Below are 26,351 nucleotides of genomic sequence, written 5' to 3'. Positions count from 1 at the left end.
TTCTGCTGTGATCTTTATTTTTTTTCCTCCTTGCTTTGTATTTATTTTGCTGTCTTTTTTCTAGTTTCTTAAGGTGGAAGCATAGATTATGATTTAAAAACTGTCTTCTTTTTAAATGTAAGCATTTGTTGCTACAATTTCCCCCCTCAGTACTACTTTGTCTGCATCCTACAATTTTTTATGAGTTGTATTTTCATTCTAATTTAGTTCAAAATATTTTCTAATTTTCCTCAGAAGTTTCTTTTTGACCCACAGATTACTTAGAAGCATGTTGTTTCATTTCCAAGTGTTTAGAGATTTTTCTGTTATTTTTCTATAATCAATTTTTGTCTAATTCCTTTACAGTCTGGGAACATACTTTTGAATGGTTTTGACTCTTTTATATTTTGTTATTTTTGTTTGTTTTAATGACCCAGGATTTGATTTACCTTGGTAAATGTTCCATGCACTTGAAAAGAATGCATATTCTGCTGATGATTAGAGTGTTCTATAAATGTCAGTTAGATCCAGTTGATAGATAATGTTGGTCAGTATTTCCATACCCTTGCTGATTTTCTGTCTAATCTGTCTTTGTCTATTCTATAAGCTTCTGAGAGATTATTGATGTCTCCTCTCCAACTATAATTCTAGATTTCTCTATTTCTCCTTCCTGTTCTATTTATTGTTGTTTCATGTACTTTGAAGTTCTGTTATTAGGAGCATATACATTTAGGATTGTTATGTCTTTTTAGTAAATTAACCCAACATAATTTTGGTTTTCAAAGACTTTGCAGTAGAGTTCTCAAAGTCTATGTATAGAGTTTAGGGTCAGATGTGCACATGCTCAGCTAAGGAATGAGCCTAGTACTTCATAAATAACTTTAATAATTTACCCTGAATCCATCCTCTCTTTTGAAACTTTCCAGCTTCCCTGGGGTTCTTTCTGGTACTCTGACAAGTAAGTTGGGGCTTTATTTACTCTATTCTGTCATACACTTCCCATGCCTGCCCCTTTTTCTGTGAGGAGGGAGAGCCAAGTGGTGGGAAAACAGGGGGCTGGGGAGAAGCAATGATGTTTTTCTCGACTCTCTCAGAACTACTTCAAGTTTGGGGTTCCTGCCAGCCATCTTACTCCTACTGCCACTGCTACCCCAGGACTGCTTGAGAACTACGGCACAACAGATGGAGAAAAGAAAGGGAAAAAAAAAAGAAAAGAAAAATGGGAAATTTCCTCACTCTCTCTCTGAACTAGAGAACTTTTCCTGGTGTTCTATCCATGCTGATGTTGACTTCTGGGTTTCAGACTGCACTGAGGTCAAGCTGGAGGGTAGTATACACACATAAAAGGTAAACTCATCACTACTCTGATGGTACTTTAAGTCCTGGTCTTCTTCCCCAATCTGCTATTATTTGCTTTTCAAAGTCCTCAAATAGCTGTTCTGTGTGTCTGTCCAGGCTTTATAGCTGCATTCAGCAGAAGGCAGCTTGGATGGGGTGAGCTTGCTCCATCTTATTCAAAATTGGAAGCAAGGGGGAAGTTTTTTAAACATTCAGATTCCCTGGCTCCACACCAGACCTACTGGATCTACTCCAGTAGGAGTTAAGTTGGGGAGCTGAGAAGTGGGAGACAAAATGTAGATTTGGGGGAAGCACCACAGGAAATGTTAGATGCACATCTGCAGTTAGAGGCATTTCTTAGAATAAAGTCAAGCAGCTGAAGACTACCTGCAGCTGCTCAGATTCTACCCTAGATCAACTCTGGTAATGGCCAATGCTTAAGAACTCTGGGTTCTTAATCAAAGCCTGCAAATTCAAATGCCTCCACTGGCCACATACATAACGTGTATGTTAAGCAGTCAGTTGGACCTATGACACCAGAGAATGATGGGGACAATAGTGAGCTAGAGAGTCCACGTTTGTTGGGGGCAGCCTCCACTATGCTCCAAACAATTATTCCTATAGGAGAATGCAGGCCCAGTAGAGCCAGATGGCAATTTTTCAATAAAACATTAACATTTTTTTACATAAAATTTCCCAATTTTAAATGCCAGCAAAATAATTAAAAAATAAAACTGCAGGGTATCAGTTTCCTACTTTTGGGTCTAGAGAAAAACTGGTAGCCCTTCTAGAATTTGGTTGTGCATATATAGTATATGTATGCATGTGTAGATGTGGATTCATTTACATATCCCTTGAAAAATTTGGTCTCTATCCTTGAGATACCTAGAGATCCCTTACATGTCACAAAACTATTCATTGTTTGGAAACTTTGTGGTATAGCAACATGTGTAAAATATGACACCTTTTGGAAAGAAATATTCACCAACTTATAGACTTGCCCGTGAACTGGTCTTCCTGAGGTATTACTAAGAACCCCTCCTTTTTAAAGCATATCATTTCATGGAACTTGTTAAGCTTCCTTTTCCCCACATACACTATCCTTTATTGGGGGGCAGCCTCCACTATGCTCCAAACAATTATTCCTAGAACAAGAGTAAATGAAACAAGGCGAGGAAATTAGTAAAAGAGAAAAATCTCAAAAAATTATGATGAATTTCTGTTGCCAAGAATTTTTAATTTGCAAGTCACTGAAGAGTATGTGACATGTCTCATTTGACTTTAATTTCAAAGTAATGTGACCTGACGAGGCTAATGAAGTGAAATGTATGCTATAAACATTTTCATATATAAACCTGTTCTTAATTATTATCAATAATACAACACCATATTTTAACTTTAGTGAAGACACTCATTAATACAGATGAATTTCATTTAATTTACACTTAGTTCCAAACTGGTTCACTTAATTGGTGAGAGCATATTGCTATCAAAGTTAAACACCTGAATGTGTCTGGAAATATATCATGCATGGCACAGAGTTAAAAAGTTTGGGCCTTGGAACCATATAAGTACAGCTCTGAATTCCAGCCCCTTAAGTTACTAAACTATGACCTTAAACCTTGGTTTCTTCACAGTTAAATAAAGAAAGTTTTTAACTTAGCTTTTCTGGTTGCAAGGAACAAAGTCTCAACTCAAGTTATCTCAAATAATAAGGTAGGATTTTGCAGGATGAAGTAGTTAGTAAGAATACACTTGAGAATGAGAACACAGAAATTTCAACCATGAGGCCAATGCCTAAAAGAAATCTAGGGAAACACTGAACAACCTGGCTTCAGAAACATATGTTGTTCAGAATCCAAGGAGAGTATACGGTTTGTCATGTGGCTTGTCACCTCTCCTTCTCACTGGCTTCCTCATTTTCCATTTGATATGCACATTTAAACTTTACCTTGTAGGTTCTGTTTTCTCATTACTCTTGCTTACCTGTAACTTCTCCCCACTCATGACCATAATGACCCCACCAGATTCCTTCTACCTCAGGACCCACAAGCTTCTGCTCCTGCTCAAGGAGGATTCTTACATATTGAAAGACTAAATTCAAGATTATTAAAAAGAATCTGATAATGTTGGTATTCCCTGTTTGTGAAGAGCTTTTTGCTCTATTTCAAAGGATAATGACCAGTCTGTGAATAGGCCACATTGAGCTGGTTGTCCATCCTTGGACTAATCCATTAGGGCTCAAGTTCATTTATAAAAATCAAATTACTACCACTCTTTGGCATATAAGTAGCAATAACTTATTTGTGATGCATACTCACCCTGATTAGGATCCAACATCACAGAGGGATCAAAAGTCTAACACCAGGTTTTGTACCGTGGCTAAGTAGCACACAGATTATTTATATACTCTTCTGTATAGTAGGCCCAAAAGTAATCTACTGATGCATATTCTAAACCATACTTGTATTTGTTTGAACAGATTTCAGATTTACACTTTATATTTACTGTGTTGAACCAGGATTGTTTCCTTAAAAGACTTGTAAGAGCTGGTAAATACTATATTTTAGAGGATGGTTCCAGACATCTACAGACTCATTCAGCTAAGCAAGTAAACCTTAAAATCCCGATTACTCTATGTTTCTCCTTCTTTTGGCTCTGAGCCTTCAGTAAGCAGAAGGTTGAAAGAAACCAAACCAACATCTCTCCCAACCTCTCCATTTTATTTATGTATTTGATTTTTCCAAGGTTCAGTGAGGAAAACATAGACTTTAGATAAAAGATCACTATCACATGAGTGCTATATCTAACTTGGAACTTGATTAAACCAAATCTGCTCATTGGCCAACAAGTCAAATGTGCCCTATCCAAGTACTGGGGAATGTTTAAGGGCACACATAAACACATCAAAATCTGATGTGATTTGCTATCAAACTGATTTGAACTGGACAAATAAAATCTAGCCAAAATGGAAGTTTGTTCAGTAATGTCTCTCAGCTTTCAAAAAGCCCTAAAAGAAAAATTTACAGCCTAAATGTCTCAAAAGAATCTTCTGTGGGGAGTTAATGGATTTGTTTATTAATCAAAGTTCAATCAGGAGAACTTAAATTAGTTTGTTGCTGACAATCTTTAGAAAAGCAGATTTTTAGGGTGCCTGGGTGGCTCAGGTGGTTAAGCATCTGCCTTCGGCTCAGGTCATGATCCCAGGCTCCTGGGATCGAGTCCCGCATCAGGCTCCCTGCTCCTTGGGAGCCCGCTTCTCCCTCTGCTTCTCTCTCTCTCTCCCTTTCTCTGTCTCTCATGAATAAATAAATAAAATTTTAAAAAGAAAGAAAAGCAGATTTTTATATTGGTTTGGAACAGCCCTAAATAATCCTCTGAAACTGGGCAACATCAATCTGCAAATATAAGGTTCATGGTCCACTGGAACTCAGAGATTATCATCTGCTCCACTTCCCTCACTCACAGGGTATTCATTGCACCATTATGTGGAGAGTGAAAAGTTGGAAGTAACCTACATATCCAACAATAGGGGAATGACTGAGCACAAGATTCTATCATCATGCAATGAGATAAACAGTTGTTAAAAAGAATATAGTATACTTAAATATTCTGACATGGATATTCATGACAACTATAAAGTGAAAAAAGAAGAAATTTTCAAATCAAAGTGCAAGTATGACCTCATTTTTTGTTTGTTTAAAAACACAAATTAAAACTCTGTGTATATGTAATGTTTGAAGGGCCACAGAACACTGTTAATAGTGGTTATATAGAAAGGGATTTTTAAAAGCAAAAGCATCAAAACAAAAAGACCCCCTCAAGAATAATAAAATAACCCATGCAATATGCCAATAACCTAAGGCACAATGCATGCAAGAAAGGTTCCTGGGCTGCAAACAGCTCACAAATGAGCAATGGGGGTTCCCACGGGTGCACTGGATGGGGAGGCTTTGGCTTTGCAGTGATCTCCAGCAGCCATCACCACCCCACCACTTTTTGATGTGGAAAATGATATTCTCTCCATCTTACATAAAGTGTGGTTCAAACCCAATTTTCATTCTCCCTAGTGCTTCCTTTCCAACCAGCTGCCTCCTTTATCTATTCCTAGAGGGAAATTCTTGAAAACCACAGCAATGTCCTAGAAGATCCACCCTCCTTATGAAGTAGAATAGACTTTGACTCTCCCTTGTACATTCCACCCCCCCATATCTGTTATAATTGTAGAAGAATATTTTAAGAGTATTACCTGAGGTTTCTCCAAGCTCACATTCCAATGCCATGGGCTTGAGAACTGTGGACAGGTTGCCTCTTTTGGAACTCTTACCCTAAGCTAAGCAAAGCAAGAACTTTAATAGCTGCATTAAATCCTTGTGTTCTTTTTAAAAATGCCTTTGAGACACAGACAAAATTTATTATTGAGTATTCCTGGTCTCACTATGAACACTTGAGGCCTCTGCTCCCCAGCAAAGATAATATTGTCCCTGCCTGCTTAGTGTCTCCTCTTTGCCCACCCTCTTAAGGGATTTTTTTCTCTTGCCAACTTAATCGCTGCATTCCTGTGACACAGACTCAGGAGAATAAGAAGAAAGAGGTAGGACACCAACAGGTGAAAAAAGAGCAGGGAGCACTGGGGAGTAGTGGAAGAGAGAAAGTGGAGAAGAGAAGCTCCAGGTGGGCTCCAGGAATGAGAAAGTAGTAGGGTAATAAGAATCTTAGGAAAGATGGCTAGGATCTGTATATTGATCCCTTTTAATATGTTCTGAGAACTGCAAGCAAAATATAGAACCACTTTTCATTTGCTTTTCGTTGTTTCTTTGAATGTCACACTGCCCTGACATTCGATCACATAAGGACAAAATTTATTCAGGCTCTAATACATTCTAGAACAGGCAGCTATGATACTCATAAAATTGTTTTTAAAAGAGCCAAGGTGAGGATCAATATGAAAACAGCAGATTTGAACAACACTATAGACCAAATCGACCTAACAGATATATATAGAACATTCGATCCAACAGCAGTAGAATATATGGTCTTCTAGAGCACACACAGGACATTTTCCAGGACAGATCATGTTAGGCCACAATACAAGTCCAAAGAAATTTAAGAAGATAGAAATTATATCAAGTATAGTTTTCACAGTGATATGGAAGTATAAATGAGTAAAAGAAGGAAAGCTGGAACATTCTTAAATACATGAAAATTAACCAACATGCTATCGAACAACCACTAGATCACAGAATAAATCAAAAGAAAAATTTAAAAATGTCTTGAGACAAACAAAAATAGAAACGAATCATCACAAAACATGGGAGGCAAAAAGAGCATTTCTAAGATGAAAGTTTATATTACAAATGCACACACTAAGAAAGAAGAAAGCTCTCAAATAAACAACCTAACATTATGCTCAAGGAACTAGAAAAAGAAGAGCAAATGAAGGCCAAAGTTAGCAGAAGGAGGGCAATAATAAAGATTAAAGCAGAAATAACTGAAATAGAAAATAGGAAAACAATAGAAAAGATGAACAAAATTAAGAGTTGGTTCTTTGGGGGGAAAAGATGGGAGAGGAATAGGGGACTGTATTCCAACCGGTCCCCGGAATTGAGCCGGATATCTACCAGACCACTCTGAACACCCACGAAATCAGCCTGAGATGTAAGAAGATAGATCTGGATCTCTACAGACAGAATATCGCAGGCGGTTGGTTCCGAGGTACAAAGCGGGGAGCCATGATTCTGCGGGCAGATATCAGAGGATAAACGGAAGGTGGAGGGAGCCCAGCCATAGGGATCCTACACCGCCAGTGAGCGACAGCCTCCCGCGCTGGGGACAGGGCACAGACTCGCAGACCGGTAGTGGCGGGGAAAGGACTTTAGGGCAGCCCCCCGGATGGACACCCTGAGCGGCGGAGTTGCATGTGCGAACTGGGGGTGGCTGGCGGTTTTAGAAGCACAAAGGGCAGAGACGTTCCCTGAACGGGAGGCAAGGACTGGAAGCGCTGCTGAGGGGTGCACAACCCAGCACACTGCAGTTTATAGCAGCACAGACAAAACGGGCGATAGTGTGGCCTGGAGAGCTCACTGAAAACCAGAGTGCAATCTCTCTGCTCTGAGGCAGAGGGTTGGAAATGCTCTCTTCTGCTCTGACTCTCAGAAGAGACGTGGAAAGCGACCAGGGAAAGCCGCCAGAGAACAAAAGCCCCCAAAAAACAGTTTTCACTGAGCCCATCCCCCCCACAGGGGGCAGGGCAACTCTCCCCAAACAGGGTTGCCTGAGTACCAGTGTGACAGGCCCATCCCCCAGAAGACAGGCTGAGAGAACAAGAGGACAGCAACCCTAAGGTCCCTAGAAAACAGGTGCATCTTGCTTGGGTTGTGGTCAATAATTTGGACTCTATACATTCCCTCAACCACCCCTCAACAGAATGACTAGGAGGAGGAACCCCCCAAATAGGAAAGACTCAGAGACTATGACTTATGCCACAGAGATACAAATGGATTCAGATATAACCAAGATGTCGGAGGTGGAATTCAGGCTAGCAATTGTGAAGACAATAGCTAGAATGGAGAAATCAGTTAATGGCAACATAGAGTCTCTAAGGGCAGAAATGAAAGCTGAACTGACCGAGCTTAAAAATGCTATCAATGAGATCCAATCTAATCTAGATAATCTAACAGCTAGGGTAAGCAAGACAGAAGAACGAATTAGTGACCTTGAAGACCATTTAATAGAGAAAAAGGGAAAAGAGGAGGCCTGGGAAAAACAACTCAGAATCCATGAAAATAGAATCAGAGAAATAAGTGACACCATGAAAAGTTCCAATGTCAGAATTATTGGAATCCCTGAGGGGGTAGAGAGAGAGAGAGGATTAGAAGATATATTTGAGCAAATCGTAGCTAAGAACTTCCCTAATCTGGGGAATGAAACAAACATTTGTGTCCTAGAGGCAGAGAGGACCCCTCCCAAGATCAAGGAAAACAGGTCAACACCCCGGCATGTAATAGCAAAACTCGCAAATCTTGGAACCAAGGAAACCATCTTTTTTTTTTTATAAGTTTTTTTTTTTTTTTTAAGATTATTTATTTATTTATTTGACAGAGAGAGACACAGCGAGAGAGGGAACACAAGCAGGGAGAGTGGGAGAGGAGAAGCAGACTTCCTGCGGAGCAGGGAGCCCGATGCAGGGCTCGATCCCAGGACCCTGGGATCATGACCTGAGCCGAAGGCAGACGCCCAACAACTGAGCCACCCAGGCGCCCCTCAAGGAAACCATCTTAAGGGCAGTTAGGGGGAAGAGATTCCTTACATGCAGAGGGAGGGACATCAGAATAACGTCAGACCTATCCACAGAGACCTGGCAAGCCAGAAAGGCCTAGCAAGACATATTCAGGGTACTAAACAAGAAGAACATGCAGCCAAGAATACTTTATCCAGCAAGGCTGTCATTGAGAATGGATGGAGAGATGCAGAACTTCCAAGATTGGCAGAAACTGAAAGAATATGTGACCACTAAGCCGGCTCTGCAAGAAAAATTAAGGGGGGTTCTATAAAAGGAGAAAGACCCCAAGAGTGATATAGAAAAGAAATTTACAGGGACAATCTATACAAACAAGGTCTTCACAGGCAACATGATGACAATTCATGTCTTTCAATAATCACTCTCAACGTGAATGGCCTAAATGCTCCCATAAACCGGCACAGGGTTGCAGATTGGATAAAAAGACAGGACCCATCCATATGCTGTCTACAAGAGACTCATTTTGAACCTAAAGATACATCCAGACTCAAAGTGAAGGGATGGAGATCCATCTTCCATGCCAATGGACCTCAAAAGAAAGCTGGGGTAGCGATTCTTATGTCAGACACATTAGATTTTAAACTAAAGACTGTAGTTAGAGACACAGAAGGACACTATATCATTCTTAAATGGGTCTATCCAACAAGAAGATCTAACAGTTGTAAATATCTACGCCCCCAACATGGGAGCAGCCATCTACATAAGCCAACTGTTAACCAAAATAGTCATACTGATAACAATACATTAATTGTAGGAGACCTCAATACTCCACTCTCAGCAATAGACAGAACATCTAAGCAGAAAATCGACAAAGAAACAAGAGTTTTGAATGGCACACTGGACCAGATGGACCTCATAGATATATACAGAACATTCCACCCTAAAACAAGAGAATACTCATTCTTCTTGAGCGCTCATGGAACTTTCTCCAGAATAGATCACATACTGGGTCACAAATCAGGTCTCAACCGATACCAAAAGACTGAGATTATTCCCTGCATATTCTCAGACCATAATGCTTTAAAACTGTAACTCAATCACAAGAAAAAATGTGGAAGAAATTCAAACACTTGAAAGCTAAAGAACACTCTGCTCAAGAATGTTTGGGTCAACCAGGAAATCAAAGAAGAACTTAAACAATTCATGGACACCAATGAGAATGAAAACACAACAGTCCAAACCTATGGGATACTGCAAAGGCGGTCCTAATCCTAAGGGGGAAATACATAGCCATCCAAGCCTCACTCAAAAAAATAGAAAAATCCTGAACTCACCAACTAACTCTACACCTTAAAGAACTAGAGAAAAAGCAACAAACGATGCCTAAGCCATGCATTAGAAGAGAAATAATTAAGATGAGAGCAGAGATCAATGAATTAGAAACCAGAAGCACAGTACATCAGATCAACGAAACTAGACGCTGGTTCTTTGAAAGAATTAATAAGATCGATAAACCACTGGCCAGACTTACCCAAAAGAAAAGAGAAAGGACCCAAATTAATAAAATTATGAATGAAAGGAGAGAGATCATGACTAACACCAAGGAGATAGAAACAATTATTAGAAATTATTATCAGTAACTCTATGCCAATAAGCTGAGCAACCTGGATGAAATGGATGCCTTCCTGGAAACCTATAAACTCCCAAGACCGAAACAGGAAGAAATTGACAGCCTGAATAGGCCAATAACCAGTAACGAAATTGAAGCAGTGATCAAAAACCTCCCAAAAACAAGAGTCCAAGGCCTGATGGATTCTCTGGGAGTTCTACCAAACATTCAATGAAGAAATAATACCTATTCTCCTGAAGCTGTTTCAAAAAAAAAACAGACACAGAAGGAAAGCTTCCAGACTCATTCTATGAGGCCAGCATGACCTTGATCCCCAAACCAGGCAAAGACCCCATCAAAAAGGAGAATTTCAGACCAATATCCCTGATGAATATGGATTCCAAAATCCTCAATAAAATCCTAGCTAATAGGATCCAACAATACATTAAAAGGATCATCCACCACGACCAAGTGGGATTTATCCCTGGGATGCAAGGGTGGTTCAACATTCACGAATCAATCAATGTGACAGAACACATTAATAAGAGGAGAGAGAAGAACCATATGGTCCTCTCAATTGATGCAGAAAAAGCATCTGACAAAATGCAGCATCCTTTCCTGATTAAAACGCTTCAGAGTATAGGGAGAGAGGAAACATTCCTCAAGGTCATAAAATCCATCTATGAAAAACCCACAGCGAATATCGTCCTCAATGGGGGAAAGCTGAGAGCCTTTTCCTTAAGATCAGGGACATGTCAAGGATGCCCACTCTCGCCAATATTGTTCAACATAGTACTAGAAGTCCTAGCAACAGCAATCAGACAACAAAAAGAAATAAAAGTATTCAAATTGGCAAAGAAGAAGTCAAACTCTCTCTCTTCGCAGATGACATGATACTTCATGTGGAAAACCCAAAAGACTCCACCCCCAAGTTACTAGAACTCATACAGCAATTCAGTAATGTGGCAGGATACAAAATCAATGCACAGAAATCAGTTGCTTTCTTATACACTAACAATGCAACTGTTTGCAAAAGATTCCTTTTACAATAGCACCAAAAACCATAAGATACCTCGGAATAAACCTAACAAAAGAGGTTAAGGATCTATACTTTCTGAACTGCAGAACACTCATGAAAGAAATTGAAGAAGACACAAAAAGATGGAAAAACATTCCATGCTCATGGATCGGAAGAATAAACACTGTTAAAATGTCTATGCTACCCAGAGCAATCTATACCTTCAATGCCATCCTGATCAAAATTCCAATGACATTTTTCAAAGTGCTGGAACAAACAATCCTAAAATTTGTATGGAATCAGAAAAGACCCCAAATCGCCAAGGAAATGTTGAAAAAGAAAAACAAAGCTGGGGGCATCACGTTGCCCGATTTCAAGCTCTATTACAAAGCAGTGATCACCAAGATAGCATGGTACTGGCACAAAAACAGACACATAGACCAATGGAACAGAATAGAGAGCCCAGATATGGACCCTCAACTCTATGGTCAAATAAGTTTCGACAAAGCAGGAAAAATTATGCAATAGAAAAAAGACAGTCTCTTCAATAAATGGTGCTGGGAAAATTGGACAGCCACGTGCAGAACAATGAAACTCGACCATTCTCTAACACCATTCACAAAGATAAACTCTAAATGGATGAAAGACCTCAATGTGAGACAGGAATCCATCAAAATCCTAGAGGAGAACATAGGCAGTGACCTCTTTGACATCGGCCAAAGCACCTTCTTTCAAGACACGTCTCCAAAGGAAGGGAAACAAAAGTGAAAATGAACTTTTGGGACTTTGTCAAGATAAAAAGCTTCTGCACAGCAAAGGAAATTAGTCAACAAAACAAAGAGGCAACCCACAGAATGGGAGAAGATATTTGCAAATGACACTACAGATAAAGGGCTGGTATCCAAGATCTATAAAGAACATCTCAAATTCAACACCCAAAAAGCAAATAATCAAGTCAAAAAATGGACAGAAGACATGAACAGACACTTCTCCAAAGAAGAAATACAAATGGCTAACAGACACATGAAAAATGTTCATCATTATTAGCCATTAGGGAAATTCAAATCAAAACCACATTGAGATACCACCTTACACCAGTTAGAATGGCAAAAATTAACAGGGCAAGAAACAACAAATGTTGGAGAGGTTGTGGAGAAAGGGGAACACTCTTATACTGTTGGTGGGAATGCAAGTTGGTACAGCCACTTTGGAAAACAGCATGGAGGTGCCTCAGAAAATTAAAAATAGAGCTATCCTATGACCCAGCAATTGCACTCCTAGGTATTTACCCCAAAGATACAGATGTAGTGAAATAAGGGCCATATGCACCCCAATGTTCATAGCAGCAATGTCCGCAATAGCCAAACTATGGAAAGAGCCGAGATGACCTTCAACAGATGAATGGATAAAGAAGATGTGGTCCATATATACAATGGAATATTACTCAGCCATCAGAAAGGATGAATACCCAACTTTTACATCAACATGGATGGGACTGGAGGAGATTATGCTACATAAAATAAGTCAAGCAGAGAAAGTCAATTATCATATGGTTTCACTTATTTGTGGAACATAAGGAATAGCACGGAGGACATTAGGAGAAGGAAGGGAAAAATGAAGGGGGGGAAATCGGAGGGAGAGATGAACCGTGAGAGACTATGGACTCTGAGAAACAAACTGAGGGTTTTAGAGGGGAGAGGGGTGGGGGGATGGGTTAGCCCGCTGATGTGTATTAAGGAGGGTATGTATTGCATGGAGCACTGGGTGTTATAAGAAAACAGTGAATCGTGGATCACTACATCAAAAACTAATGATGTATTGTATGGTGCCTAACATAACATAAAATAAAATTAAAAAAAAAAGTTCTTTGAAAAGATAAACAAAACTGATAAGACTTTATCTAGACTCACCAAGAAAGCAAGAGAGAGGACTCAAATCAATAAAATCAGAAATAAAAAAAGAGACATTACAACTGCTACCACAGAAATACAAAGGATCGTAAGAGACTACTGTGAACAACTTTATGCCAGCAAATTGGACAACTTAGAAGAAATGGAAAAACTCCTAGGAACATACAACCTACTGAGACTAAATCAAGGAGATATAAAAAATGTGAACAGACCAACAAGTTAGGAGATTGACTCAGTAATCAAAAGCCTCCCAACAAAGAAAGCCCAGGATCAGATGATTTCACTGGTGAATTCCACCAAATATTTAAAGAAGAATTAATACCAATCCTTCTCAAACTCTTCCAAAAAAACTAAAGAGAAGGAAACACTTCCAAATTCATTTTATGAGGCAAGCAGTGTCCTGATGCCAAAGCTGCATAAGGACACTACAAGAAATAAAACCTCAGACCAATACCCCCAATTAATACAGATACAAAAATACTCAACTAAATGTTAGCTACCCAAATTCAACAGCATATTGAAAGGATCATACACCCCTCCTTGATCAAGTGGGATTCATCCCTGGGATACGAAGAAGTTCAATATATGCAAATCAATCAATATGATACATCACACTAATATAACGAAAGATTAAAAAATAATATGACCATCTCAAAAATGCAGAAAAAGAATTTGGCAAAATTCAACATTCTTTCATGATATAAACTCTTAAAAAATTGGGTATAGAAGAAATATAGCTCAACATAATAAAGATCATATATGAACAGCCCACAGCTACCATCACACTCAACAGTGAACAGTTGAAAGCTTCTGCTCTAAGATCAGGAACAAGACAAGGGTGCCTACTCTAACCACTCCTCTTCAACAGAGTATTGGAAGTCCCAGCCAGAGCAATGAGGCAAGAAAAAGAAATAAAAGGCATCCAAATAAAAAAGGAAGAAGTAAACTTGTCTCTACAGATAACATGATCTTATATATAGGAAACCCTGAAGACTCAAAAAAAAAAAAACTATTAATCCAAAAAACTATTAGAACTAATCAATGAATTCAATAAAACTACAAGATTAACGTACAAAAATCAGTTGTGTTTCTATACATTAATGACAAACTATCTAAAAAATAACAAAAACAATTCCATTTATAACAGCATCAAAAAGAATAAAATTCTTAGAACCAAATTTAACCAAGCAAGTAAAAACTATAAGTATACTGAAAACTATTAAACACCGATGAAAAAAATTGGAGAAGACACAAATAAACAGAAAGATACTCCATGATCATAGATCTGAAGAATTAATATTGTTAAAATATTCATACAATCCAAAGCCGTCTGTTGATTCAATGAAATCCCTGTCAAAATTCCAATAGAATTTTTCAAAGGAATAGAAAACACAATAATAAAACTCTTATAGAACCACAAAATACCCTAAAGAGCCAAATAGTCTTGAGGGGGGAAAAAACCCACAAAGATGGACACATCATACTTCCTGCTTTCAAACTATATTACAAAGCTATAGTAAACAAAACAGTATGGAACTGGCATGAAAATAGACACATAGACTAAAGGAACAGAAGCAAGAGCCCAGAAATAAACCCATGCGTATATGGTCAACTAATATATGGTCAACAAGGAAGTCAAAAATACTCAATGGGGAAAAGACAATCCCTTCAATAAATAGTGTTGGGAAAACTCGATATTTACATGCAAAAAAATGAAACTGGACACCTATCCTAAAACACAAAAATTCACTTGAAATGGAGGACTCGAAACCATAAAACTCCTAGAAGAAAACACAAGGAAAATGTCCCTTTATATTGGTCTTGGCAATGATTTTTTTTTTTTTTTTTGGCTATGGCACCAAGAGCACAAGCAATACAAGCAAAAATAAACAAATGGGAATATAGCAAATTAAACTACTTCTGCACAGCAAAAAAACAAAAAACAAAAAAAAAAAACCCACAATTAAAATGGAAAGGGAACCAAAGGAATAAAAGAAAATGCTTGCAAACTATGTATCTGATAATGTGTTAATATCCAAAATATGTAAGGAACTCATAAAACTCAATAGTAAAAGAACAAACAGCCCCATTAAAAAATGGTAAAGGTCCTGAATAGACATTTTTCCCAAGAAGATATACAAATGCCAATAGGTACATGAAAAGCTGCTTGACAAACACCACTAATCATCAGGAAAATGCAAATCAAAACCACAATGAGATATTATCTCACATCTGGTAGAATTGCTGTTATCAAAAAGACCAGAGATAACAGGTGCTGGTAAGGATGTGGAGAAAAGGGAACCCTTGTACTCTGTTGGTAGGAATATAAACTGGTGCAACTACTATGGAAAACAGCATGGGGTTTCCTCAAAAATTGAAAATAGAAATACCATGTGATCCAGCAATTCCACTTCTGGGTATTAATTGGAAGGAAATGAAATCACTATCTTGAGTTATCTGCACTCCTATGTTCACCATAGCACCATTTACAGTAGCCAAGACCTGGGAACAATATAAGAGTCTAATGACAGATGAATGGATCAAGAAAACACACACACACACAAATATTATTCAATCATAAAAAAGTAGGAAACCCTGCCAGTTGCAACAAGATGGATGAAATTTGAGGGTGTTATGCTGAATGAAGTAAGTCAGAGAAAGATATATATTGTATGATATCACTTATATGTGGACTCTAAAAAAACTGAACTCACAGAAACAGAGATAGATTGGTGATTGCCAGGGGTGGGAGGTGTGAGGCAGAGGGAATGGGAGAAGGTGGTCAAAGGGTACAAACATCCCAGTTATACGTTCTGAGGATGGAATGTACAGCATGGTGACTATGGTTTATGATATTATATTGTATATTTGATTTTTTTATGTTACGTTAGTCATCATACAGTACTGCATTAGTTTTTATGTAGTGTTCCATGATTCATTGTTTGTGTATAACATCCAGTGCTCCATGCAATACATGCCCTCCTTAATACCCACCACCGGGCTAACCCAGCCCCCAGCCCCCACCCCTCTAAAACCCTCAGTTTGTTTCTTGGAGTCCATAGTCTCTCATGGTTCGTCTCCCGCTCCAATTTCCCCCCCTTCATTTTTCCCTTCCTTCTCCTAATGTCCTCCACGCTATTCCTTATGTTCCACAAATAAGTGAAACCATATGATAATTGACTTTCTCTGCTTGACTTATTTCACTTAACATAATCTCCTCCAATCCCATCCATGTTGATGCAAAAGTTGGATATTCATCCTTTCTGATGGCTGAGTAATATTCCATTGAACATATGGACCACATCTTCTTTATCCATTCATCTGCTGAAGGGCATCTCGGCTCTTTCCACAGTTTGGCTATTATGGACATTGCTGCTATGAACATTGGGGTGCATATGGCCCTTCTTTTCACTACATCTGTGTCTTTCGGGTAAATACCCAGGAGTGCAATTGCTGGGTCATAGGGTAGCTCTATATTTGAAAGTTGCCAAGTGAACAGATCTTAAAAGTTCTCACCAAACACACAAAAAGTGGTAAGTATGTACGGTGATAGATGTGTTAACCTTATTGTGGTCATCACTTCTTAAAATATTTGGATATCAAATCATCACATTTGTACCTGAAGCTTACACAATGTTGCATGTCAATTATATCTCTATAAAACTGGAGGGAAAAAAGAGCCATGGTGTAAAATTTATTGCTAAAAACTATATATTGAGAAAGTTTAAATTTTTGATGCATACATGCAAATTATGGTTGACTACTCTAATTTCAATTAGCAATAATCACGCCTCAGATAAACCTCATTGGCTATGATACTGCCTCTGTGCAAAGCTGATTACTCTAAGTTCAAAAGACAACTTAAATTCAAAGAAACAATTAAATAAGAAAGTAATCATCTGATTAAAAAAGAACAATTGCCTAAAAGTTTTCAAACTTTCTGGCTATCTTTATTTTTGATCATAAAAGTAACAAGATATGGAGAACCCAAGTACATACACTTCTAGGTATGGGAAAGCAAATCTGAGATTTCCCTTATAATGAGAAAGTTGGGGCACCTGGGTGGCTCAGTCAGTTAGGCATCTGACTCTTGACTTTGGCTCAGGTCATGATCTCAGGGTCATGAGATCGAGCCCCACATTAGGCTCTGCAAGGGCATGGAGCTTGCTTAAGATTCTCTCTCTCTCCTTCTCCCTCTGCCCTAATTCCCTCTCTCTCTCTAATTAAAAAAAAAAAAAAAAGCTAACAGAAGTTTTTCAACTGGGTTTTGCCTTTCAAAGAAAGCCCAAAGTTGTTAAGAGAATAAAACCAACAATAACCAACCCAGATACTGTTCCTCCTCCCAGCAACAAAAACATTGAGTGGTAGTCTAGATCCCTGGTATTCTTCTTTGTGTAACAGGATTGTGAGGTTCACGTCCATACCTGGCTCTCGTTCAAAGGATGGGTGTGGAAAACAGGATAAAAAGAAATTGTCTCAAATTGCAACAGTGTAGATTATCTCTAAGATTTTAAACAATGACAGCTATTAAACCCTGGGCTAGAGGCCTGAGAAAAACTGTGGCCTGTTCTTCTCCAGATGTAGGGACAACGAGAATGCGTGCTCTTTCATCTAAGACACTGTAACTCATAGGAACCAATGAAAAATTTTACATGGAGGACATTTTTCACCACCTAGTATACTATTCATTCCAAAATACATTTGTTTCTTTTAACTTTAAAAAGACTGACAAAGACCATTGTCAGGCAGTGAGTTTTGTCTTTTGTGGGATATAAGAGCAACAGATACTGCTTGAAGGGACATATCAACTGGAAGTTTGGATTAACTCTCTGATATGTTTGTGTTTTATGAATTTTGTCTTAGTGGGAAGTACAGTTAAGAGTCACTCTACCACTTTAGACTCTGAGTTGATATTCTGGTTGGTTGGTTGATTAGTTGGTTGGTTGGCTGTTTTCAACATGTGCTTGTCTTTACTGCTTAGAAATGACAAAAAAACACAACTTCACACAATGGGCATGCATTTAGTTTAAACAGAGCTCTGTCTCTTATCAGAGGCAGAGAATTAATATTTTCTTGAGATCCTTAACGTAATAATGGTAAACAATACTTATTGGAAGCTTACTATGTGCAAGGAACTGTTCTAAATGCTTTAGAGTATTAACTTCACATAAAACGTATAACAAGGCTGGTACAGTCCTTATAATAGTACAACTACTGGAGCAGACACTGAAATATTCCATCCATATACCTTGGATCACTGGAAGAACTGAAACCAAGACAATTTTCATCTTCATTTTGCAGATGAGGAAAGCAAAAGACAGAAAGGTTAGATTTGCCCAAGATCACCCAACTGGTTCTGCCTATAACAGAACCGGCATCTGAACCCAGCACTGCACCATGGACGTCATTGCCCCGGTAATGTGGTCATGATTTTATGGGGAGCACTCTCCAAAACACAAATACTCATAGAAATTCCATACATTTCATTGGATGTATGTGCCTATGAGATTGCAGAACATGAAAGATAGAGCTAGCAACTTCCAGAGGAAACGGGGTCTCCTGCAGTTGATTTGAATGCACATTAGGAGCCAACATTTAAAAATGAGAAGCATGGAGCAGAGTTTCCTCTCACAGGCTGCTCTTGGAAATCCTGATTCTGTGCAGAATCACAAACTCCAGATACATATTTCCATACTCCTGACAGGTTATTAGCTTGCAGTTGAAACAGAAGACATGATCTTGGCTCAGGGGAAATGGGAATTAGCATGCCTGCCTAAAAGCCAGTCAACAGAGGTAAAGTGAAAATTACACACAGGCACTTTCTAAATAGGAGCTGAAATGGAGAAGTTTGAAAGAATCTGCTCATCAATATAATTTGGGATAATGAAATCAGCTATGGGTGGCCAAAAATAAATCCAACACTTACCAAAACTCTAGCTATATGTGCACATGCGGATTTGCGACCAATAACCCATGCAGCACAACTGAGCTAGATCCATCCCCCGGCTGACATTTAAAACTTGCAGATCATTGACCCTGTCTCAAACACAGAAAAACTCCTTAGTTCCCGATATGATCACCGGTTAAGTGGTCATCTTGGGCAGATAATATTTTTATGATTAAGAACAATTAATAAATGTTAACAAATTGGGTTTCATCTCTTGGTAGGTTTAAGTGCATTTATTTTCACTCAACTATACAGATAAGTGCACCGCAATGCACACAAAAAATGTATCATTTTTTTAGCCAAATTTGGGGAGCTCTTCAACAAAGCACTGTAAAAGGAAAGCTGCAGCATTCTAACTCATAGAGCAAACTCCACATTGCTCAATAGCGCAATGGCCCACATAAGGCAATCCAGGGTCTGAAAAACTTGTCAGAGTTCTCTGAGGGTTTCCACAGAAAACAACGGTATTTAGAATTTTGGATCAGAGCTGCCCTCTTTGACACTCTCTTGACAATCTCTGCCCTCAGACTTCAAGCTTAGCCAACACTACGAGAGGCTTCACAGTAGACCCAAGGTTGGCTTTCCGTCAGCCTTCAATAAATTACATAGACTCCCAAGGAATTGATTGCAAAACAACCCAGAGTTTGAGGCCAAGGAATACTTTTCAGAACTATTTGCTCCATTTCTGCTCCCCTTATCAAAGTTGTGCAGCAAGAGGCAAGGAGCGTACACACAATGTTTAGACATGGATTGATTCATACACAAGTCAAAACCTCCAAACTCTGCTCTTCCCTGAATTGGCCTGAGGCCCCCAGCATCCATGGCCACAGCAGGTGGCCTCATGATGCTCAAGAGGATCAAACAGGGATTTTCTGCTCCAGAGGGGATTTGGAAGCCCTCCCTACCCCTGCTGTGTCAAGGAACTCTGTTTTCACATCCTGGCTCTTACAAAACAATCTGGAGTTCTTTGACACAGGATATGTTTATCCAACAACACAGTGGAGGCCCCTTCTGTCATCCCAGCCTCTGTTACATGATCTTGGTTATAGAATGACAGATATTAGAGTACAGATGATTAAAATATTTGACCAGAGCGAGGGCCCTCCCTGAAATCACATTACATGGGTCAGGCCAGCTTCACTCCTTAACTCCAGATTGAAGACCAAAGTCTTCCACTCCCACTGGGGACCCAGCTCTTAGGGCAATGAGACCACCTATGCTGCATCTGCCTCTTTGTCTCCAGTTTCTAGGACCAGTGTCTGGCATTTTTAATAACTCTTTGATGAATGAAGGCTTTGGTGAGTCAGGTGATTGTAAGGAGCCTATCCTGTACTAGCCCTCCGTTCAGTTTATTTGCACTGAACAAACACTCACTGAGATCTTAGGACAGGACAGGCCACATGAGGGTGCAAAGGTGATTGGGACAGTCATGCCCCAGAGGACCCTGAAGTCTAGGGGAGGCTTCATAGTTGAGTGTTTTTGATAGAGCGTGAAGATGGAAATATGGCCACCAAATGCAGATTCTGAATCCTGCTGGACGCCTGTAAGAAGGCATTTAAGCACTCTGTGACATTCTAGGAAAGTTACCAAAGGGAGGGGTTTTTGGATGAGGGGGAAAGCTCAAAAACAGGATAGATAAAAAATGTTCATTCACTTTGACTGCATAATCTCTCCTCTGGAACTCATCCCAGAGAAATTTGTCCAAAAAAAGAGCTTAAATGTACAAAGACGTTTTTCAGTGTATTATTATAATAGGGAACAACTGTAAACCATTTAAATGTCCATCAATAGGGGGAAAGCTAGTAAATTATAGCACAACCATAATGTTAGATGGAAAAAGTAGAACACAAATTTGAATGAGGTACTGTGATTGGAACCATATATACATGAACAAAGATCAGAAAGGAGCTAAAAATAATTGTATGTATATGTAAAGAATCTGAAGGTTACAAGTTTCTTTCACATATTTTCTTACTGGATACTTACAAAAATCCTGGGAAATAAGTATGATAATATGACAATGAAGGCACATTTTCTTTTTATGCATGAAGAATGAAGATTCGGGAGAATAAGTGACTTGTCCAAGGTCAGAGTAGAAAATGTAAACCCAAGAAAGACACCTAATCTCAAAGTCCTTCTTTTCATTGTACTACTCTGCTTCTGGAGAATGAAAATAGCTGTGGGCTAGTGCATCTGAAATTTTCCTAGTTTTTAATCCTCAATATGCTTCTTTAAATATTTTTAAATGCTTTCACTAGTAAATCTTAATTTTAAAAATATAGCTCAAGTAGGATAGAAGGGTTTCACACAGCAAGCAAAAATAACCTTTGCTGCGAACCAAGTGTTATTTTGTTTGTTTTGTTTGTGTGTGCGTTTACCTAAAACAGAAAATCAAGAAAATGTGAATCCTGGTCTGTTTGCAATGCAAATTCATTTGATTCCCATTATAGAAAGCCATTTTAGACATCCCTTGTCACTTTTTGTGTCCTTGGTTTACTGACAATGAAAGTTAAAACTTTGTTTTAATTTATTAATCAATAAAAATCGGTAAGGTATTACCATACTGTTTGACCTTTAAACACAATCGCTTCAAGATGGTTTTCTTCCCACATGCCAAGCAGATAAACATTTAATCTGAATGTCCAGCACTGAGATATTCTGGATGAAACGGTATTGCTAAAATATAGGACCATGTTTAGGACAGTATTTGATCCCACCCCAACATTATCTGAGAGTTCTCTCTTGATTTTTTTCTCTCCACTATACATATTAGGAAATACAATAGCAATGTATATTTGCAAAATGCCATGTCTACTTCCTCCAACATAGATAAACAACTGAAAGCCCCCACCACTCCCCGTTACCAGCAATAACACTATGAAATCTCCATTACTCTACACTTCACCTCTCTCTCCTCCCTTTCATGGTGCTTTGGACTGTTACCTCATTACCAACCACATGGGACATTTTGGCCATGAGCCTTGCTGGCTGTCTTTTGAAAACAATTCCGCTACTTGGGTGTTTCTACCATGTCATCAAGGGGGATGCCTCTTTTGCCTTTCTCTTGTTCTCTTTTTTTCCCACTGCTATAGAAGTTTTGATAATTCCTGCTTGTTACTAAACTTGTCCTTTTGCCTGCCAAAGGACAGAAAACAAGGCTGAGGTTACCTACATTAGAAAGAGCACACAGAAAAATCCACAGGAAAGATCCATTACAATTCTCGAATTAATTATTTCTTCGGAATAAGAAACTTCCCTTTTTTAATGAACAGCAAATGAATAGCTAGGAACTTATATAAAATTTGCCTTGCTAGAAATGTGTTTCATCACATGATTATATTAATTTCAGATAAGGAGGAAGAAAGTCAATTTTGGACATCAGAAGACAGGTCTGAGCAGGGATTGTAACTTGAAATAGTATCAGATTTAGAAGGGACCTAAATCAAGCCTCCCTCCTAATATAAAATCCCTTCTGTAAAATCTACGACAAGGGAGCAGACTGGCTTCTCTGGGTTTCTGAGCTTCCTTTTCAAGGATGCCCATTTAATCCCTTTGCAGAGAAGCATTAACAGTTAAAGATTCTCTTATACTGAATCCAATTTTCTCTCTCTCAAACTTCTACCGGTATGCCCCCTCTAATTAAATACAGAATAAACCATTGCTTTTCTGTTTGATGGCTTAGATTAAGATTTGGTTCCCAAGGAACCCTAGTGTTCTAAGAGATATTAATAGGTACACCTGGGTTGGGGGTTCTTTGTTCAAACAACTTTGGGAAAGACTGCATTCTATAGCCCTCAATTAGAGAATCACAGCAACCAGTTCAAGACTGTGAAAAGTTTTAAGGGAAAACTATCTTTATTTCATCCCTCTTCCAACTCATTTTGTCTATGGAACCCATCTACCTTGTTTTGGAACACCATTAATATTTCTCATGAACAGTGTTCTGAGAAACACTTTGTGGGAAATGCAATGCTGAGTCTTTTCTAGCCTCAACCCCTCAGGGCTCGTCAACAGCGCTGCATAGGAAAAATTTCCAGACACTTCCCCATCCCTGTTCATCATGAGGTCAGGAGTGCCTGCAGGGTGAGTGTGGGAGAGCACGAGTGAGAAGGGCTCTGAAATGAAGTTAGAAGACAAATGGCCACAGACTGTGTCCGCTTCTGATTTTGTCAAGAGACATGACATCTGCATGGGTTCGAAAAAAAACTTAGCCTCCCGAAATTCAGCCAGGGCTTCCCCATCTAGGCTCATTCTGCGTCCCTATGGCTGTCCTGGGTCCCTATCCAGTCCCTGCTCCTCCCATGCATGGAGAGAAGAAGGAGGAGGAAGGATGTATGTGCACCTGAGCACTTCCCACTCAAACTGCGGGGTGGTATTGCAGGCTCTCTCTTACTTTTCATGGAATGCTCAGGGGTCTTTAAGGACTTCAGCCCCCAAAGAGGAGAGACAGAGAGAAATGGCCTGCCTGAAACTGCTCTCATCTTCCCGATTGTCCCCGCTACAAACTGGGACTGTGCTGAGCTCCTCAGTCCTGCCCCTTCCAGCTTTCTCCCTCCAGAAAAGCTCTGCCAGCCTAGGATTTTTACTCTTTTAAATTCAGATTACTGTGTGCTCTTTTATCCTTTTGCCTTTGCAGAATGCTTTTATCCTACTACTTATTTTCCTGTGAGTGTGCCAATTTATTTTATTTCCTTTAATTATCTCATCTACATGTTTACCTTTTTCTTTTTCCTTTCCTAAATGGGAAAGAGGGAGCACCAAAGCATGGAGAGAATCTTGAGGATCAGTAGTGCCACCAAGAGGAAGGAGCTGGGGGGCGGTAGCCTCACTCCATAATCTGCTTCAGTCTCTCCCCAAAACTTAACTAAACATGAACATAAACTGAGTCCCTGCTATGTAAATGCAGTTTCAAGACAATTCTTCTAGACTACCTCCGAAAAGATTATGATGCCTAAAACCCCCCTACGCAAACATTTTGGAGCCAGTTAATGTTATTAAGTATCTCATCAAATCATCAAATCATTATTGTATTAAAATCTCATCAAATCATCAAATCATTATTTTATTGTTGGGGACTTTTCCTCTTACTTGCTCTGTCAAAAGTTAGGAGAATTGCGGCAAGTTCCTTCACTACTATAGAGTTTCTTTAAAAAAACTGAATCATTTCTTTATATATTTTGATGCTGTAATTTGATACATAAATATTCATGAGTTATAAAAATCATTTAAAATTATCTTCGTGGCTTTATTTAACATTTTCCTACCTTGATTTTCGCTTTTTTATTTTTGCTCCTAATTTTTATATATCTTTGCCTGACTTTTTACTTTTAACCATTTAAACTCCATTCTGAGAGCCTTTGCTTTTACTGAGATATTTTAATTCATTTATGCTTATAATACGTGGACACAAATCAGGGACTTTCTTCTGTCATCTTGCTCTGTACTTTCTGTACTTTATACTTCATTGCTAATTCTGTCTACTGCTCTAGGGTCTCAGTTTTATTGCCTTTATTTTCTTCAGTGATTTGGCACAAATGAATCCCAGTCTTAATTCTATTTATGATTCATTCATTCAACACATATCTGTTGAGTACTTAGCAGATGCAGATGCTAGACAACCTGCTTTAAACGCCAAAAAAAATTATAATCAGAGTGCAATGTTTCATACAAGGCTAAGAATAATTTTGTTTACACACTAGCATTTAAAATGTTGGTGTTTACTCATTTAATCAACAGACTTTTGTTGTTCATTTCCATTCTTAAGATAGTGTATACTAAGCTAAAACTCATCACTTGACTCTCACACTCATTCTGAACCTCAATACAGATGTTTTGAAGTCTTTCCACAGATGTAACTGAAATGTTAAGATCTGAGGGACAAAAAGGCAAATGTGGAACTTTGACATCTCCAATCCTTTGACTAACTTCCTAAGATCCAAAGAATTCTTAACATGCGATTACAACTGCCTTTTGGAACTAGAAAGCCCTGTATTTCCCTAATACAATGCAGTCATTTAAAATCACCCTTGACCTTCCATGATTGAGAATTTAGAAAATTATACCCTACCCTTAATTTTATCAAGACAAACAATGACTCAAATAAGATAACACACATAGGAGAACTCAGAATTAATCATATGTAAATGTAATATTAATGTGCCCAGATTTAGATTCCAGCTTCTCTCCATATGCTTTCTGTAAAAGCAAGCTTGAGTTTCTTTCATACATGTTTATTGCATGATGATAATGATCTTATCCTATTTTATATGCCAGGACCTGGCAAACTCAGACACTATAAAACATCTGGTTGGTTACTCTAAGTTTTAAAAAAGGATTTTAGGGAGAAAAAACTTTTGTTAAGCAAACTTTTAAAAAAATTTACTCCAGAATATTAGATCCCAAACTTTGCTAAACTGCTTATTTTTTTTAAAGATTTATTTATCTGAGAGAGAGAGAGAGAGAGAACCGCGCGTGCATGAACAGGGGGAGGAGCAGAGGGAGAGGGAGAGAAGCAGACCCCCTATTGCACACGGAGCCCAACGCCGGTCTCGATCTCACAAATCTGAGATCGTGACCTGAGCCAAAATTAAGAGTCAGACGCTTAACCGACTGAGCTACCCAGGCACCCCTTGAACTGTTTATTTTATTTTTTTTGTAAATCTTTTTTTTTTTAAGATTTTTTATTTATCCATTTGACAGAGAGAGAGACAGTGAGAGAGGGAACACAAGCAGGGGGAATGGGAGAGGGAAAAGCAGGCTTCCCGCTGAGCAGGGAGCCCGATGCGGGGCTCCATCCCAGGACCCTGGGATCATGACCTGAGCTGAAGGCAGACGAGACGCTTAAGGACTGAGCCACCCAGGCGCCCCTGAACTGCTTATTTTAAAAGTGCTCAAGCAGATTCAGGGTACACTCAAAATACAGTTACTCTGTTTTAAAATAAAGTAACCAAATTTATAGACTTAGAAATTTGCTCAACATTCGTATAAATTCTCTATCATCTTTCTTCTCTACAAATTGCTGGTAGGTATGTCTTCATCTAATATCTATGTATGAAGTAAACATCTTGTATCAGCCAGGGTCCAGTGAAAAAAAGCAGGATCCACTCCAGGTATTTCAAACAGAAGGAACTTAATATAGAAAATCAGTTCCCCAGGAGACGTAAGAGTAAGCAGCCAAACAGAGGAGGTGAGACCACCCAGAGATCTGCAGCATCGGGAAATGGCCAGAACCTCCAGGGCTTCAGGGACAAGAGAAGCTCAGATGCTGGTGCCATCGGACCGGAACGAGCTCCACCTCTGGGGTAAGAGAG

At 38.9% G+C, this 26,351-nt stretch overlaps 1 protein-coding gene and 1 non-coding gene across 2 annotated transcripts in view; both read right to left on the bottom strand.

Annotated features, from left to right (window-relative positions):
* Positions 1-26,351, bottom strand: part of PGM5 (phosphoglucomutase 5) — a 198,798-nt gene that overhangs the window by 100,454 nt on the left and 71,993 nt on the right. The window lies entirely within an intron of this gene.
* LOC116646763 lies at positions 16,783-16,930 on the bottom strand. The gene has a single exon (XR_004302206.1). It is a non-coding gene; the product is annotated as a U4 spliceosomal RNA (small nuclear RNA).

The sequence above is a fragment of the Phoca vitulina genome, unplaced genomic scaffold (assembly GCF_004348235.1).
Source record: "Phoca vitulina isolate PV1807 unplaced genomic scaffold, GSC_HSeal_1.0 scaffold37, whole genome shotgun sequence".
NCBI classification, from domain to species: Eukaryota; Metazoa; Chordata; class Mammalia; order Carnivora; family Phocidae; genus Phoca; species Phoca vitulina.
The sequence above is the reverse complement of the archived record's forward strand: the minus strand, read 5'-3'. Positions and strand labels throughout refer to the sequence as shown.